The sequence below is a fragment of the Pelobates fuscus genome, chromosome 13 (genome assembly GCF_036172605.1).
Source record: "Pelobates fuscus isolate aPelFus1 chromosome 13, aPelFus1.pri, whole genome shotgun sequence".
Lineage (NCBI taxonomy): Eukaryota > Metazoa > Chordata > Amphibia > Anura > Pelobatidae > Pelobates > Pelobates fuscus.
In genome coordinates this window covers 42,346,563-42,364,468 of record NC_086329.1, presented here as the reverse complement: position 1 = coordinate 42,364,468, position 17,906 = coordinate 42,346,563, and the positions used below count along the sequence as shown (strand labels likewise).

The following is a 17,906-nucleotide window of genomic DNA, read 5'->3' as shown; positions in this document are numbered from 1 at the left end:
CCCCAAATGAAAACTTACATGCTTTTAATTATGCACATTATTTATTGAGGTATATCTAAAAACAGCTTGCAAAAGTTTCAGTTCTGTATTTGCAATCAGTCCTCTTCTAACCCCTCCCCCTCCCCCCTCCAGACCTCTGTGGCTGTCCAATGCAGCTTAGATAGGTGTCTTGAGATGCCTTTGCAAGGCAGGTGCTCTGAGCAACTGCTACCTCTTTAGTGTAACTCCCTAGAGCTAACCAAACCAGGAATTAATAGGACCCACTTTATGAAAGTATCAATTTCTATTGAAATCTGCAATTTTTTCCCCTCCAAAAAAAGTGGACACAGTTTTTACACTCAATGCCTTTCTGCAAGCTAAAGTACTTTAGAGGTCTGAAGTGGCCCTTTTCAGGAATTAATATTGTAGAAGGAGAATAAGATTTGCTGTGTTTAAAAAAAAAAAAAAAAAAAAGTGTTATTCACTAAATTTAAGACCCAATACTTCCAATTTGGCTTTTTGGCCTAAAATTTGAAATTCACTTTAAATTCTCACTTTGAAGAACAATTTTGAGTTATTCAACTGTGTGCATTGTCATGGATTCAGATAAAATTACATGTTTTAAGGCCAAAAGAGCCAAACTGAAAGCATAACTGACTGGGACAGTTTCTCCAATTTGCCTACATTTAAAATCCAATTTTGAAGAAAAACTCAATTGGAAAAAAATGGAAAGGACATACTATTTGATATATAACCCCAATGAAAGCATGCATGCATTGAATTCAGCATTTTATTTCCTTCACGGGTGTATCTAAACACATGTTGCAGAAGCTGCAGACCACCAGGGATATGTTTCTGCCCCCAATTGTATAAATTTGTAGTGTAATCAGGACTTTTAAACCTGTCACTGACAGCGCCAGCCCGTCCATTGGCCCCAGTGGAGCCATGGCTCCAGGCGGCACTTTTACAGGGGTGGGATTCTGCTTCCCCTTTAGGCCTTAAGGTGCCTGCTGTGGGGCTGAGCCACCTATGTATATATATCACAAACCAAACAAACCATTCCTGGACACAGAGAGAGAACCTAGACCTGCTTGAATGCTACTACAAAAGCATACCCAATGAGAGAGGCAACATGAAATGTATGTGGGAGCTATGGATGAATAAGAGATCATCTACCCTAACACCAAAACAGCTGGTTACACAATGTTTGAACATCTTAGTGTCACAGAGAAATCTAGTGTCACAACTGGAAATAAATGGAATACAGAAGAAATCGACCATGCACCATGAGGAGGAAGAAATTCCCATACTCACATTCTTACCTGCAGAGAATTGTCAACCTGAATCCATACCCCAAGATGGCATAACAACAGATATAAGGGAAATGATCCTAGAAAACTAGCAGTTGTTAACCTGCGGACAAGATTACCGAATATCACTGGAAAGCAACCACCAGCCAGCATACTAGCTGCAGTTAATGAAGCATTGTCCACAATCCCATCCTGCACCATCAGAAAAACGAACAGGCTCATATATGCCACAGCATTAGTGGTCCTCCTATTTGACTACAAGATCAGACTCAAAGAGAAGCAGTGCCCACCATGGAGACTTTGACTGGAAGCCAAGATAAAGACAGCGCGGAAGGAAGTTAGTAAGCTGGATCAACTTAACAGAGGTGGAAAGATCAAAGATCTATCCTGGCTGCTGCGGAAGTACAAGGATATGCCCATACCAGAGGCACTGGAAACAGCTAGGCAAAGACTGACAGCACTGGCAACCAGACTGAGCAGATACACCAGAGAAGCAGAGACTAAGAGAATCAATGCACTCTTTACCAAAGAACCATCCAAGGTGTATGCACAGCTACAGGGTAACCACCACATCTCCTCGCAAGACCCACCCAGAGCTGAGACTGAACCGTACTGGAAGAATATCTGGGAGCAAGAAGCATCTCATAAGACCCAGGCCCAGTGGCTACTAGACCTGAAAGCAGACCACTGCAGGCTGCCAGAACAGGAATCATTCATCATCACAGTCGAAGATATCCAATAGAGAGCAGCACACATGAAGAGCTGGTCAGCCCCAGGACCTGACATGATCCACAACTACTGGATAAAGAAGTTAACAGCGCTGCATGAACGCCTAGCAGCACAAATGAACCAGCTAGTAGCAACACAAGGCAGAACAATACTGGTCATGAAGGACCGTTACAAGGGAACAGCACCATCCAACTACCAACCAGTAACCCGCCTCCCCACAACATGTCATGCATCATAGCCTCCAAAAGCATATGAGTCAATTTATGAGCAATACTCAGAAGGGGATTGGAAACAACACCAGAGGAGCAAAACACCAACTACTGGTAGACCAAACAGTCACAAGGGATTCTAAAACCAGACAGACCAATTTGTGTACGGCCTGGATTGACTACAAGAAAGCCTATGACACAACGCCACACAAATGGATAATGGATACTGGAATGCTTTGCTCTCTACAAGGTCAGCAAGACAATAAGAGCCTTCATCAAGAACTCGATTGGCAAGTGGAAAACAACTCTAGAAGCCAATTCCAGGACAATAACTCAAGGGAACATTATATGTGTTATATACCAGAGTGTGGCGCTATCCCCAATGCTGTTCTGCATAGGCCTCAACCCCCTTAGCCAGATCATCAAGAAGAGTGGATACGGATACAGGTTCAAGAGTGGAGCTACCATCAGCAACATACTCTACATGGACGACATCAAGCTGTATGCCAAGAATGAGCGAGACATTGACTGATCCACCTAACTAGGATATACAGCAAGGACATCGGAATGTTGTTCTGACTAGAGAAGTGCAGGCGGATGATAGCAAAAATAGGGAAGATGATCAGGACAGAAGGAGTTGAAGTTCCAGAAGGCCAAATAGAAAATGTAGAGAACATCTACAAGTGCCTGGGGGTACCACAAACGCATGGCAACCGTGAGGAAGAGGCAAGGAGGATAGCAACATCCAAGTACGTCCAAAGAGTCAGATAGGTCCTGAAGTCCCAGCTCAATGGCAAAAACAAGATCCAAGCCAAGAACTGGTCACCATGGATGCCAAGACCAGGAAACTACTCACTATGAATGGAGGATTCCACCCGGAATCCAGCACCCAGAGACTATACACCTGCCTATACACCTGAAGAGGCCGGGGCCTGATGAGTGTCAAGGCCACAGTCCTGGATTAAACACAGAGCATCCACAAGTACATGACAAAGATGGCTCCTAAAGAAGAACTGCTAAGGGAATGCCTGAGACTTCCACAGAACGAGGATGCAGAAAAAGAGGAGGTTCCTTGGCAAGACAAACCTCTCCATGGGGTGTACCACCGGCAGATAGTGGATGTGGCTCACATGACAAAATCCTACCAGTGGTTGGAAAAGGCCGGACTAAAGACAGCACTGTGGGCACTAATCCTAGCAGCACAGGAACAGGCACTCAGCACCAGATCAATAGAAACTGGAGTCTACCACACCAGGCAAGACCCAAGGTGCAGACTGTGCAAAGAGGCCACTGAGACAGTCCAGCACCTAGTAGCCAGATGCAAGATGTTAGCAGGAACAGCATACATGGAGAGACACAACCAAGTTGCTGGAATTGTGGACCAAAACATCTGCACAGAATATGGATTGCACCTACCTAAATCCAGATGGGAGATACCACAAAGGGTAGTTGAGAATGACAGGTCTAAGATCCTGGTGGACTTCAAGATCCAGACAGACAAGCGAGTGCTGGCCAACCAACCAGACATTGTGGTGGTAGACAAGGAAAGAAAGACTGCAGTTGTGGATGTGGCAATACCCAGTGACTATAACATCAGGAAGAAGGAACATGGGAAAGTGGACAAATACCAAGGACTGAAAGAAGAGCTAGAAAGGATGTGGAAGGTGAAGGCAGTAGTAGTTCCAGTTGTGATAGGAGCGTTCGGGACTAACTCCCAAGTTGGGGGAGTGGCTTCAACAGATTCCAGGTGGGACATCTGAGATTGCTGTGCAAAAGAGTGCAGTTCTAGGAACAGCTAAGATACTGCACAGAACCCTCAAACTCCCAGGCCTCTGGTAGAGGACCCGAGAATGAGGAATAAACATACCACACAGGAGAGGCGCGAAAAAAATAAATATATATATATATATATATATATATATATATATATATATATATATATATATATATAAAACACATACCTCGGTTTACGAATTTAATGTGTTCTCCGGGACTTTTCTTATTGCGAAAAATTCGTAACCGAAACATGGTTTCCCATAGGAATTAATTGAAAACCAATTAATCCGTACTGGAGGTCCCAAATTAGCTGGCATGGAAACCAACCCACAATGCAGAACACACAGTAAAAGGCATGCAAACAACGAAGCTCAGCTCCCTACCCTTCCAACCGCTTGAGAAATGCACCCAAAAAGTCCCAAAACCACTGCAAAAAAATTCCAGAATGGCTCCAAAACTCGATGCAAAAACCGCAAAAAAACACCTCCACATTCAACGCCATGTGCTACCCACAGACTCCAGCATGTACAGAGGCGGTGCTATAAACCTCCCAGGCGCAATGCATCCTGGGGAAACTTGATTTGTATTGCGAAAAAAAAAATCGTAAACCGAGGTATTATTTTCAATGGATTTTCATTTGTAAACCGAAAATTATATTAACCGAGGCATTTGTAAACCAAGGTACCACTGTGTGTCTGTGCGTGTGCGTATATATGTATATGTAATCCAAAAAAATGAGAGCACTCACTGGATTTAAATAAATCTTATATTAAATAAACAGCAAACAAATCAACGTTTCGACCGTCAAGCGGTCTTTATCAAGACCTTGGTCTAATTTTTAATTATTCTGAATTGTTTTGGGGAAGAGTGCCAGAGATTTTGGACTTTTATATATTATATATATATATATATATATATATATATATATATATATATATATATATATATATATATATATATATATATACACACACACACACAGTGGAACCTCGGAACTCGAATGGTCCCGTTCTCTAACAATTCGGAAGTCGAACAAATATTTTGAGTAAAAAATGTCGCGAACGATCTTCTGTACCGGAACATACAACAAAAAGCCAAATGTCTCAATACGCAAACGATCTTCGGTACCCGAACATACAACAACGAGTCTTATTAGAGTGATCTCTGCATTTTTAATGCACATGCATATAAATGTAAAATACTGTTATTTTGGGGGTCTGGAAAGGATTAATCAATTTTACATTAATTGGGCCATCCCTGGTCACCGGTATGACAGATTTAAGACATTTAATTTTTATTTCACTGGAATGACAGATTTAAGACATAAAGTCTTTTAATTCACTGCAAATGCTTTTTACACTTTAGGAAATAACCCTGTTTGGTGGTCAAGTTATTCCTTGGTGTTTGCATAGCAGGAAAGTGCACAAATAACACATTAGTCATTCGCATAAATTACCTTTTGCCCCTTGGTTAATCTAAGCTACTGACGCCCTTATATCTAATTTTGCCTTGTTAAATCTCCATTTTGTGCCATAATGTAATTCATGGAACATGGTAAAGGGACTCTCCAGCTAACCCGTTTTACTCACCTGGTTCCAGCGCCTGGGGAGCCTCGTGAAGCTGCGCCCCCTATTTCGTCAAAATGACGAAATAGGCGGGCGCGAGCAGCGAGCAATCAGACGCTTCCATTTGGAAGAGTCATTGCTCCCTTGTGCGCATGTGCGGCTGACTGACAGCTCAGCTTGCGGTCTTTGCCCGCCCCCTCTTTTCTGCTGACAGGCAAGAGAGAGAAGGCACGCACACAGTGCCTTCTCTCTCCTGCACACGTCAGACGTATTTTAATACGTTTGACGTGTACATGGCCTTTTTAGGGCCATGCATGATAGGAAGTCCCTCTGGTGGCCGTCTGAGTGACGGCCACTGGAGGTATTCCTATCAATCAATGTAAACACTATATTTTCTCTGAAAATACAGTGTTTACATTAGATTGCCTGCAGGGAGCTATAGATCTTACCTGAACAATGATAGAAACATGTAAATACATTAAGGGAATCAACACAGTAAAGGAGGAGACTATATTTAAAAGAAGAAAAACTACCACAACAAGAGGACATAGTCTTAAATTAGAGGGACAAAGGTTTAAAAATAATATCAGGAAGTATTACTTTACTGAGAGGGTAGTGGATGCATGGAATAGCCTTCCAGCTGAAGTGGTAGAGGTTAACACAGTAAAGTATTTAGAAAATTGGGCAGACTAGATGGGCCGAATGGTTCTTATCTGCCGTCACATTCTATGTTTCTATGTAACAACTACATTAAGCTGTAGTTGTTCAGGTGACTATAGTGTCCCTTTAAAGTTCACATAGGGCATACCTCCCAACATTTTTAAATGTAAAATACGGACAGATAGTTTAAGGCTCAAAATAGGGACTGTCCTTCCTTAATAGGGACAGTTGGTTAGTATGATTAGGGCATGGCATAGGGTGAAATTCTGGTAAATACACATTGGAAGGGCCATAATGTTTGCTGGTCATTTTGCCACCCAACAAAGCCCAAGTAACCATTTATAATAACATGTAGTGGTAATGGGGCTTTAATTTATATTGTTAGAATAACCGGTTTTGGCACATAATAATGCATTTAAAATGACTGCAATATTTCCCTGCTGCTCCACATTAAAGGATCACTATAGTGTCAGGAAAACAAAGCGGTTTCCCTGACACTATAGTGCCCTGAGGGTCCCCTCACCCTCAGGGTCTCCCTCCCGTGGCGCTGAAGCCACTAGAGGCTGGCTTAACCCCAAATGTAAACATAGTTTCTCTGAAACTGCTGTTTGCATCTGAAGGGTTAAAACCTGAGGGACCTGGCACCCAGACCACTTCATTGAGCTGAAATGGTCTGGGTGACTACAGTGTCCCTTTAAGCTTGTACATACATTCTCAGCCAAGCACCTGCACTGATGCAGACTTCTCAGTCAAGCTTTTAGCTAGGGAACAATCTTTAAATTGTGCTCTGATATTGTCTTAATTGTTGCTCCAATCCCCACTCAACTTAATACCCTTGGGGAGAAGGGGGTATAATGTTATTGGCAGCAGTTTCTATGCTTCCAAAGACCAGATAGAGCTGTCACATATTCACCTCAAGATACAAATCCATGCAGCCACTGTACCCGAATGCTGCAGCAATCTAAACAGGCACTTTTATACTGTGTTTAACCATTCAGGAAACCACATTGCTAGCATTTAGTGTTGGCAACCATCTAAAATCCATAAATAACATCCAGGTCAGAGGCAAAACAGGAAGTAGGAAGTGAAAAGTTATATTATAGAGCAGTGAATAGTGGACAAGCAAGGTGACTAGTACCTGCAGAACAGCTGGTTAGAACCTTGAACACCAAAGTACAGTGGAAGGTTTGTATACTGTGTGATTATTGCAAGGAATCGTATTACATAGAGTCCTGATTTCATAATTCTCAGCACACATATAGATTAATTGATTATGACATTTTTGGGATTCAATGCCCATAATGTGTCTGATTTTAAATCCTGTACAGAAATGTAGTGCAGATGATGTATATTCTTCATAGTACCCCATATTTCTATACTTATTTCTGCACACTTCAGCTGTTTACCTTTAAACCTAGGGAGATGTGTAATATGGGATTCAGGTGGAATGGCCGGTGGTGTGTCACTGGCACCGGAAATGGTGCCCAACCACTCAAAGAAGGGGCATTTAAGCCTGGTGTGAACACATGGGAGGCGGAATGCTATTCATATTGGCTGGCCCCATTAGGGGCAGACCTTGCAGTTATTGCTGTTACCTGCTGTACCTTTCAGCAAAGAGCTAGCACATATAATAATGTACTTTTACTTTGCTGGCTGGGCACAGCTCCCTTGTAACCCCAAAAGCAAAACATCAGGGTGGGGGAACAGGAGCACAAAATAGGGAATGTCATGCCAGGTTTGAATCAGATAGAAGACTTGCAGTTTGTACAGCAGCTGTGATCATGTGATAAGAGTCCCTTAAAGGAACACAAAAGCGTTAGTAATGCAAACATGTACTCTTAATGCTATGGTGTTTTCATCTTTTAGGTTACCTTCTTCCCCTCCAAATCTAAATAAAAACTTTTAAGAATAAAGAGTATTGCTTACTTTTTTTTTTTTTTTTAGAGATGAGTTTGAGTCCCTGCAGCCGCTTAATCCACCTCCCATGTCTTCATGCTGATGTTTCTAAATGTCTAATCCAATGCTCCTCATAGAGGACAAAATGCACATCTGCAGGTAACGCTTCGCTCCCCCCAATGAAAAGGAGGGTAGCTGTGAGAACTGATTTTTTTTTCTATGATCTCACAGTGGAAGTGTCTCTAGTGGCTGTCAGGAACACACTAGAGGTGTATTTAAAGGGTTACTCCAACCTTCGTAGCCACTACAACCCAATGTAGTGGTAATGATGCCCTGTTAATGGGACAACCCTTTTAGTATTGGTTTGCTCCCATGCGCCCTTGTGGGTGGTCCATTGATGCTCTTTCAGCTTTTACAAAGCCGTGACCTTTGACATTTATTGGCTAATAGCAGCAACTGACTGCTCGCAACCAATAACTCACATTTTTGTTGCACAGAAATGACATAAGTGAGCCAAGTACTCTAGTTCCGGGATGACTGATGACACTCCAATCTCTGTGCAGTGCTTAGTGATCGTGCTGCTTGGAATAACCCTTTAACATGGGAATGTAAGCAATTCCTCATCTACTAAACAGCAGTGCTTTACATTGCAAAACTGAAGGACCACTGCACTCAGAACACTCCATTGAGATTAAGTAGTCTGTGTGCCTTGGGGGCACATTGGACACCATAACAACTTAATCACAATGAGGAGTTAATGCTGTGTGGATGTTGTTCCGGTGCCGTTTTACCTTAAAGGTGTTAATGAATGGTGTAAATCCAAACTTTGGAAGAGGCCACCAGATTGTTTTGCCTCTTTACTTCCTTTCTTGATCCATGGCTTCAATCAGAAAGCCTCAGACCAAGCACCACTGAGAACGTCCGAAAACAGCGTAAAACATTTTACATATCTTTTTTCACTCCGTTTTGAATAGGCAGCTAGTAAAAGGCTGGAAGCATTGCGAACTGATTCTTTCTGTCTATCAGCGGCTACCGGTCCAGGACTTCTTGAATATAGCCTAGGACGAAGAAAAGACGTAGATGGGTAGAGAAATCGGCAACAATTTTAAAAGTTTGTGTTTAAACAGGTCATTAACAGTTTAAACCAAGCATGTCAAACTCAGTCTAGCACGGCTAAATAAATAAAGTTTAAGTTTATGTAAGCCCAAAAAAAACAACCTTAAATTTAGAAACGTAGGTTTATTTGGAAAAGTACAGTATAAAAAAAAAACAGCATCCCCCCTCTACTAAACCCAGTCGTTGTCCCACTCTAGCCAACAAGCAGACTCCACTCACATTGCTGCTGCCAGTATGCGACTCCGGAGTCTGGTTTCTGGTATACCCCAAATGGCGCCGTCTGCACCCTGTGCCAAAGCGGATCCTCCCGCTACTTCTTGAAACACTGTGAAGGTGGAGCATGTCGACCTCATGTTGGAATGTGGTGTTGCATGCTTTTGTGCACCTCCGGGTCCTCCACTGCCCAGCCGTTACCATCGCAACACTGACCGACACACATACACACTCACTGACACACAGACACACATACTCACTGACAGACACACAGTCTCACTGATACACACAGACAGATACACACACACACACACACACTCACTTACAGACACACACTCACTCACTGACACACACATTTTCAAATGTTTGCACACACTCACATCATTGATATGTATATGTATATCAATATATATCATGGGATATTCTCTCGAGAGATCTCCTTCATGCTGCTCACTGCTCCCTCACACGTGCAGTTTAGTGATGCTGGGTGCCGGAATATGATGTCATATTCTGGCACCCGGCATCACTACAGAGGGCGCGAGGGACCAGTGAGGAGCAGGAAGACTGAGTTCCTCCAGCGACCTCTCTGAGTCCCGACCGGGTAAATTTTAGTAGAGTTGGAACCTGCAATGTGGAGAAAGCAGGTGCCTCCTCTGCTTTAACATTAAGCATGTATTCACGGCTCGCTGGGCCGCAAAGATGTACATTGTGGGTCGCGAGTTTGACATGCTTGGTTTAAACCCATGAGAAAAAAAAATTGGATTTTCTTGCACCATAACAATTTCTTTGTGATTTTGTGTTTTTTTAATTCTTTATTTTTGATGTGCATGAATATATCATAGATATTATTCACGTAAAAGTAATACGGTGAGATTCATAGATAAGGAGCAGTGAGGCATGACATATGCATTGGGACAGCAAAAGGTATTTCAAGCTAGTTAAACAAATGGATCATTCCCACTAGTGAAAGCCACTGGGGCCCCCCATTGCAGGTGCTGAACACAGCTGCCACAGGACTCATGCTAATGGCATATGTACAGGTTAGCTGATCTGGATGAACCCTCAGCCCACTCCCTCCGCTAGCTTGGCTAAGCATGAGAGTGATGGCTTCCCAGCACAGTGGTATACCCGGCCTGTTCTGCTCTGCCAGTCTCATACAGCACAGCCCTTACCCTTGCCAAACACAGCACAGGCTCATATATTGTGCCCTCTGATTTAGCACTGTCAAGAGCCGGCATCAGAGTCCATGCGTGGGTCCTCCCGGGTGTCAGGCAGAGATGTGGGGTTTACTCTACTCAAGGCTTAGGTGAGTAGTTGCAGTGGTGTCTGTGTTGGGATGTTGGTGTAAGCCACCGATAGTCTCCCTTCAACTGCTGGGCTGTCGTAGTCGTGGTGGTAGGGAGCCTGCGAGTGGGTGCAGAGATCATTCTACGTCCCCCCCAGGGATAGGGATTCTGCATGCAGGCTGCTCAGCCCGGATGGATCGATTCCCAACTATTATCCATTCCTGCTTACTCATGTCCCTCACTTGCTATCTCCTTATATAACTCTACCCTCACCTCAGCCCTGGACGCTGCAGCCCCTCTCCAAATACACACCTCAAGGAGAATACGCCCCCAACCATGGCACACTAAATCAACAAGCTACCTGCAGAGATGCTCCCGTTCTGCTGAACGCTGCTGGAGGAAGTCTCACACCGAGTCAGACTTTCTACACTACAAATTCATATTGCATTCATACAGCACACCCCTTGTCCTTGCCAAACAGTCATACTTTTTTCACTTATTAGCTCATGCTATCGCAATTCCAGGCGTCTCTTTGATACCTTTAACTCTCTTCTTTGCCCTGCTGCGGCCACTCCCCAAACTAACCTTACAACCGATAGTCTTGCCTGCTACTTTACTGACAAGATTGAGCAGCTAAGGAAAGAATTCTCACCACCTTGCCCCTCACTTTCTCAACCTCACCTGGATCATGCCTCTCCAACCCTTCCGACCTTCTCCCAGGCTACAAACAAGAGGTGACTGTGCTTATCCTTTCCTCTCGCCCCAGCACTTGCCCGCTTGATCCTGTCCCGTCTCACCTTATCAGATCTCTCTCCTCTTGTCTTGTGCCCTCCTTAACACACATCTTCAACTGCTCTCTTTCTTCTGGCGCTGTTCCTGCTGTCCTTAAACATGCTACTGTAGTACCCATCTTAAAGAAACCATGTCTCGACCCATCCTTCCCTTCTAACTTTCGTCCTATATCCCTGCTCCCTTTTTCCTCACAACTTCTTGAAAGACTTATCTTCACCCGCCTGGCCTGCTTCCTAAACTCCAACTCTCTCCTTGACCCTCTTCAGTCCTGCTTCCACCCCTCCACTCTCCTGAGCCTGTCCTTATCAAAGTCACTAACGACATTATCAAGGCTAAATCCAAAGGTCACTACTCCATATTAAAGCGGCACTGTCATGCCGAACTTACCTTTCCTCAATCTCTTCCTCTTCTCCCCCTCTCTCGGGATCTGTTATTCTTTTCTTCCTGTCTTCTTTAGTTTTCTTTAAAATCATAAGACAAAGTAGGGACTCTGTCTTATGGAGGATTCCTCCGCTTGACCAGCTCTGACCAGCGGAGGAGCAAAGTGTGCTTCATTTCCGCTGGTCAGACCAATTTTCCCATGATCCCTAGCTTTCCTCCCAGTTCCCACAATGCTTCCTGTCAGTATTGCCGAACGTCCTGTCACTTAGACAGAACGCCGGCAAAACTGCCGAATTGCATCCTAACAGAATGAGCACTGTTTCTCCATTGGTGTTAGGATGCAATTCGGTACTTTGTTCGGATCGGAATTTCATTCTAATGAATGAAACCCCGATCCTATTCATTGCTGTGGCTGCATCTTGCAGCCGCTTAGTAGATAACTCCCTAATTCCCACGGTATCAGGGAGCTATCTACTAAAAGGCTGAAAGACCTAAACTGGTCTTTCAGCTAACTTTACTAATACTAAGTAAAAATGACTTGGTATTAGTAAATAATATGCCCCTACTCGCTATACCGCGAGTAGGGGCATGTCTAGTAAGCAGTGAGCAGCCTGGCCGGGGGGTGGGGGCCATAATGGTAATAAGAGGGGGGGGACCTACTGTCCTCCCCCCCCCAGCCCCCACCCCTGGGCGGCGGGTGGGGGCCATAATGGTAATAAGAGGGGGGGGACCTACTGTCCTCCCCCCCCGGCCCCCACCCCTGGGCGGCGGGTGGGGGCCATAATAATAGTAGGGGGGGGACCTACTGTCCTCCCCCCCGGCCCCCACCCCTGGCCGGCGGGTGGGGGCCATAATGGTAATAAGAGGGGGGGGACCTACTGTCCTCCCCCCCCCCGGCCCCCACCCCTGGGGGGCGGGTGGGGGCCATAAAATTAGTAGGGTGGGGGGACCTACTGTCCTCCCCCCCCCGGCCCCCACCCCTAGGCGACGGGTGGGGGCCATAATAGTAGTAGGGGGGGGACCTACTGTCCTCCCCCTCCCGGCCCCCACCCTTGGGTGGCGGGTGGGGGCCATCATAGTAATAAGGAGGGGGGGGGCCTACTGCCCCCCCCCCGGCCCCCACCCCTGGGCGGCGGGTGGGGGCACTAAGTAAATTCTCCCCCCCCCCCCATCAAGGTGACTAGGGGTGCCCAAGCCCCTAGTCACCCACCCCCCACCCAAATAAAAAATGCCCCTACCTACCCCCCTCACCCTAAAAAATAGTGAGGGGGGAATAAAAGTGCTGACCTGTAAAGTAAAATTAAACTTACCATTCGACGTCTTCTTTTTTCTAAAATCTTCATTTTTCAGCCCCAAAAAAGGCCAAATAAAAAACCATCATAGCCGTCGAACTAAAAATAAAATAAAAAACCCGAGCGCAAAAAAAAAAAAAAAAAAAAACCAGACGAAAAAGAAAAAACCCGAGCGCACATAAAAATAATCCATCTTCACCCATGGAGGGCTCCGCGCAGACTGAGCTCCGCAGGGCGGGGCAAGGCTTATAAAGCCTTGCCCCGCCCTGCAATTAGCCTAAGAACACTCTGATTGGTGGGTTTAAGCCAATCAGAGTGCTCTTTGTCATTTTACAAGCGTGGGAAAGTTCTTTGGAATTTTCCCACGCTTGTAAAATGACACAGAGCACTGTGATTGGATGGCTTGAAATCCATCCAATCACAGTGCTCTGTGTCATTTTACAAGCGTGGGAAAGTTCTTTGGAATTTCCCCACGCTTGTAAAATGACACAGAGCACTGTGATTGGATGGCTTGAAATCCATCCAATCACAGTGCTCTGTGTCATTTTACAAGCGTGGGAAAGTTCTTTGGAATTTTCCCACGCTTGTAAAATGACACAGAGCACTGTGATTGGATGGATTTCAAGCCATCCAATCACAGTGCTCTGTGTCATTTTACAAGCGTGGGAAAGTTCTTTGGAATTTTCCCACGCTTGTAAAATGACACAGAGCACTGTGATTGGATGGCTTGAAATCCATCCAATCACAGTGCTCTGTGTCATTTTACAAGCGTGGGAAAGTTCTTTGGAATTTTCCCACGCTTGTAAAATGACACAGAGCACTGTGATTGGATGGCTTGAAATCCATCCAATCACAGTGCTCTGTGTCATTTTACAAGCGTGGGAAAATTCCAAAGAACTTTCCCACCCTTGTAAAATGACAAAGAGCACTCTGATTGGCTTAAACCCACCAATCAGAGTGTTCTTAGGCTAATTGCAGGGCGGGGCAAGGCTTTATAAGCTTTGCCCCGCCCTGCGGAGCTCAGTCTGCGCGGAGCCCTCCATGGGTGAAGATGGATTATTTTTATGTGCGCTCGGGTTTTTTCTTTTTCGTCGGGTTTTTTTTTTGCGCTCGGGTTTTTTATTTTATTTTTAGTTCGACGGCTATGATGGTTTTTTATTTGGCCTTTTTTGGGGCTGAAAATGAAGATTTTAGAAAAAAGAAGACGTCGAATGGTAAGTTTAATTTTACTTTACAGGTTAGCAATTTTATTCCCCCCTCACTATTTTTTAGGGTGAGGGGGGTAGGTAGGGGCATTTTTTATTTGGGTGGGGGGTGGGTGACTAGGGGCTTGGGCACCCCTAGTCACCTTGATGGGGGGGGGATTTACTTAGTGCCCCCACCCGCCGCCCAGGGGTGGGGGCGGGGGGAGGACAGTAGGTCCCCCCCCATTATCGTTATGGCCCCCACCCGCCGGCCAGGGGTGGGGGCCGGGGGGGAGGACAGTAGGTCCCCCCCCCTTTTACCATTAGGGCCCCACCCGCCGCCCAGGGGTGGGGGCCGGGGGCTGGAGGACAGTAGGTCCCCCCCTTATTACTATTATGGCCCCCACCCGCCGCCCAGGGGTGGGGGCCGGGGGGGAGGACAGTAGGTCCCCCCCCATTACTATTATGGCCCCCACCCGCCGCCCAGGGGTGGGGGCCGGGGGGGGAGGACAGTAGGTTTCCCCCCCCCACCTATTACTATTATGGCCCCCACCCGCCGCCCAGGGGTGGGGGCCTGAGGGGAGGACAGTAGGTCCCCCCTCATTCCCATTATGGCCCCCACCCGCCGTCCAGGGGTGGGGGCCGGCGGGGGAGGACAGTAGGTCCCCCGTCCCCCCCTTATTACCCTTTTTTTTTTTTTTTTTTATAGTGAGCAGCCACAGGCTGCTCACTGTTTAGTGGACATGCCCCTACTCGCGGTATAGCGAGTAGGGGCATTGGGGAGATTTTAATCTCCCTTGTGCTATTATGGGGGTCATATTGACCCCCATAGAGTGAGGAGGGGACCTGGGGGGCTTATGAAGTGGTGGGGAGCGCTGCTCCCTGCCGCTTCTGTCTTTACATATTGCAAGGAGGGAGCTGCACGCCGGTAGCTCCCTCCTTGTAATAAACCGAACAAACAAAAGAACACTGATAAACAGTGTTAGTTTGTTCGTCTGATTTTTTCTATTCATTCATTCGTCTGTCTGATGAATGAATGAATAGGTGAAATTCCCGTTCGCATGTCCAGATGTTTCACTGGGCATGTGCGGGAATCTCAGGGCTATCTAGTGTGGGTAGATGACGTGTCCCACAGGGACTTCACCTACCCACACAAAGATGGCGGCGCCCTGAATATAGATCGGGGCAGAAAATAAAGAATAAAAAATAGGTAATGTGGGGGGCATAGGGGCATTTGGGGGTGACTAGGGGGTCGATTGGATGTAGTTGAGGCGGGAGGGGGGTTAAAAAAAAACGGAATTCGGCATGACAGTGCCGCTTTAATTTTTCTTGACCTCTCCGCTGCCTTTGACACTGTTGACCATGTTCTCCTTCTCCAAACTCTTCAATCACTCGGTCTCTGTTACTCTGTCTTCTCGTGGTTTTTCTCTTATCTCTCCAAACGCTCATTCAATGTCTCCTTTTCTAATGATACCTCCACCATTCGTCCTGTCTCAGTTGGAGTCCCCCAAGTCTCTGTCCTTGTTCCCCTTCTATTTTCTCTTTACACTGCCTCTCTTGGCAGACTTATTACCTCTTTTGGATTCCAATACCACCTGTACGCTGATGACACCCAGATATATCTCTCCTCCCCGGACCTCTCCCCTGCTGTGCTGCAGCGTGTCACCTCTTGCCTTTCTTCTATCTCTGATTGGATGTCCTCCCGCTTTCTGAAACTGTATCTTTCCAAAACAGAACTTCTTGTCTTTCCTCCTCTTAATATTAAGCATCCTCTCTCACTCTCCCTTTAGATTGGTTGTACCCATATCAACCCATCCTTACAAGCACGCGCTGTGTTGGTGTTACTTTTGATTCTGGCCTCACCTTTGAGCCTCACATCGGGTCGGTTGTCAAATCATGCCAATTCCACCTCAAAAACATCGCCCGCATCCGCCCCTTTCTTACACAAGATGCTGCTAAAGAGCTTGTCCATGCTCTAGTAATCTCTCGCATGGACTATTGTAACTCTCTCCTAATTGGTCTTCCCAATAGCCGTATTGCCCCGCTACAGTCTGTAACGAATGCTGCCGCCAGACTGATTTTCCTCTCTAGTCGGTCCTCTCACACCTCACCCCTCTGTCAGTCCTTACATTGGTTTCCTGTATACTAGGAGTCAATTCCAAGTGCTAACCCATACCTATAAATCACTGAATAATCTTAGCCCCTCTTATATCTCCTCACAGATCCATAGGTATGTCCCTTTTCGGTCTCTCCGCTCTGCTCGTGACCTCCTTCTGTCCGCTGCTCGCACCTGTACGGCCAACTCGCGCTTGCAGGACTTCTTGCGTGCGGCTCCCTTCCTATGGAATAGCCTGCCTACCACCAGACTCTCTCCTAGTCTTCAATCGTTTAAGAAGTGCCTTAAAACCCATTTCTTTAGGAAAGCCTATGGCCTCCCAGAGTGACTTCTACCTCACATACCTGTCTCTTGCTCTCTCCTAAAGGGCAGCACTCTACTCTCTCCTCCAGCTCTGCTTCACTCCCACCTAATTTGACTGCTACTTCCTGTCCTAATGTGTTTTGTGCCCCACCTCCTATAGACTGTAAGCTCGTTTGAGCAGGGCCCTCTTCAACCTATTGTTTCTGTACGTTTTCTTGTAATTTCCTGTTTATAGTTAAATCCCCCCTCTAATAATATTGTAAAGTGCTACTTAATCTGTTGGCGCTATATAAATGGCAATAATAATAATATACACCAGAGCCATTACATTAAGCTGTAGTGGTTCTTGTGACTATAGTGTTCCTTTAAGAATTGTATTTTTGTCGTTGGGGAGGGGTGGCTTCTAACTTTTTAAAGATTGAAAGCAAATTTGTCAAGCCCTGCTTTATTTATCCTCTTCTACATACCTTCCTCCTTTTGTTTTTAGTCTTACTGATCCTTGTCTTACTTTCCTTTTCTCATTAATGTATATAAAAAAGTTTTATCCTCCTTTTTTACTGACTGGGCTACTTTCTCTTCTGTGTTTGACTTGGAAGCTCTTATAACTTGCTTAGCCTCTTTCCGCCTAATCTTAAAGATCTGTATATCTTCCTCACATTGGGTTTCATTATAATTATTAAATGCTAACTTTTAGTTTACTATTTTGGCGACTTCTGCAGAGTACCACAGTGGTTTCTTCACTTTTTTGTTCTTACTGACAAGCCTAATGCAATATACTATTGCCTTTATTATTGCAAATTTTAAATAATCCCATTTCACCTTAAAACTCTATTTAAACCACTCCATTCTGATCATGCCACCTACAGGTGTTCTTGTAAATTACAGGACCCTGTGGATGTTACACTTTATATTCACCTTTTAGTGATGTCATATTTGTTGGACATCTTGCACAGGTCACACCCCCTTGTGTGTCCTGGTGCAGAGTAATGATGTTGTCCAATAGTATTCTTTCTATCCCTATATATGTTCCCCCTTACTGGGAATCCTTGCCCTGTTGTGGCTGAGAGTGCGTTTATTATTATTCTGTTTTTCCTGCTGC

At 45.4% G+C, this 17,906-nt stretch overlaps 1 protein-coding gene across 3 annotated transcripts in view; it reads left to right on the top strand.

Moving 5' to 3' along the window:
* The window catches only part of DGLUCY (D-glutamate cyclase), a 165,618-nt gene that overhangs the window by 68,285 nt on the left and 79,427 nt on the right, over window positions 1-17,906 (top strand). Inside the window, exon 1 of one of the 3 annotated variants that reach the window (XM_063440140.1) lies at window positions 7,324-7,413. The exons of the other annotated variants lie outside the window; for them this stretch is intronic. The gene's annotated coding sequence lies outside the window, so the exon portion shown is untranslated. Of the gene's footprint in view, window positions 1-7,323; window positions 7,414-17,906 lie in introns of those variants that run through there. 3 annotated transcript variants of the gene reach the window in all.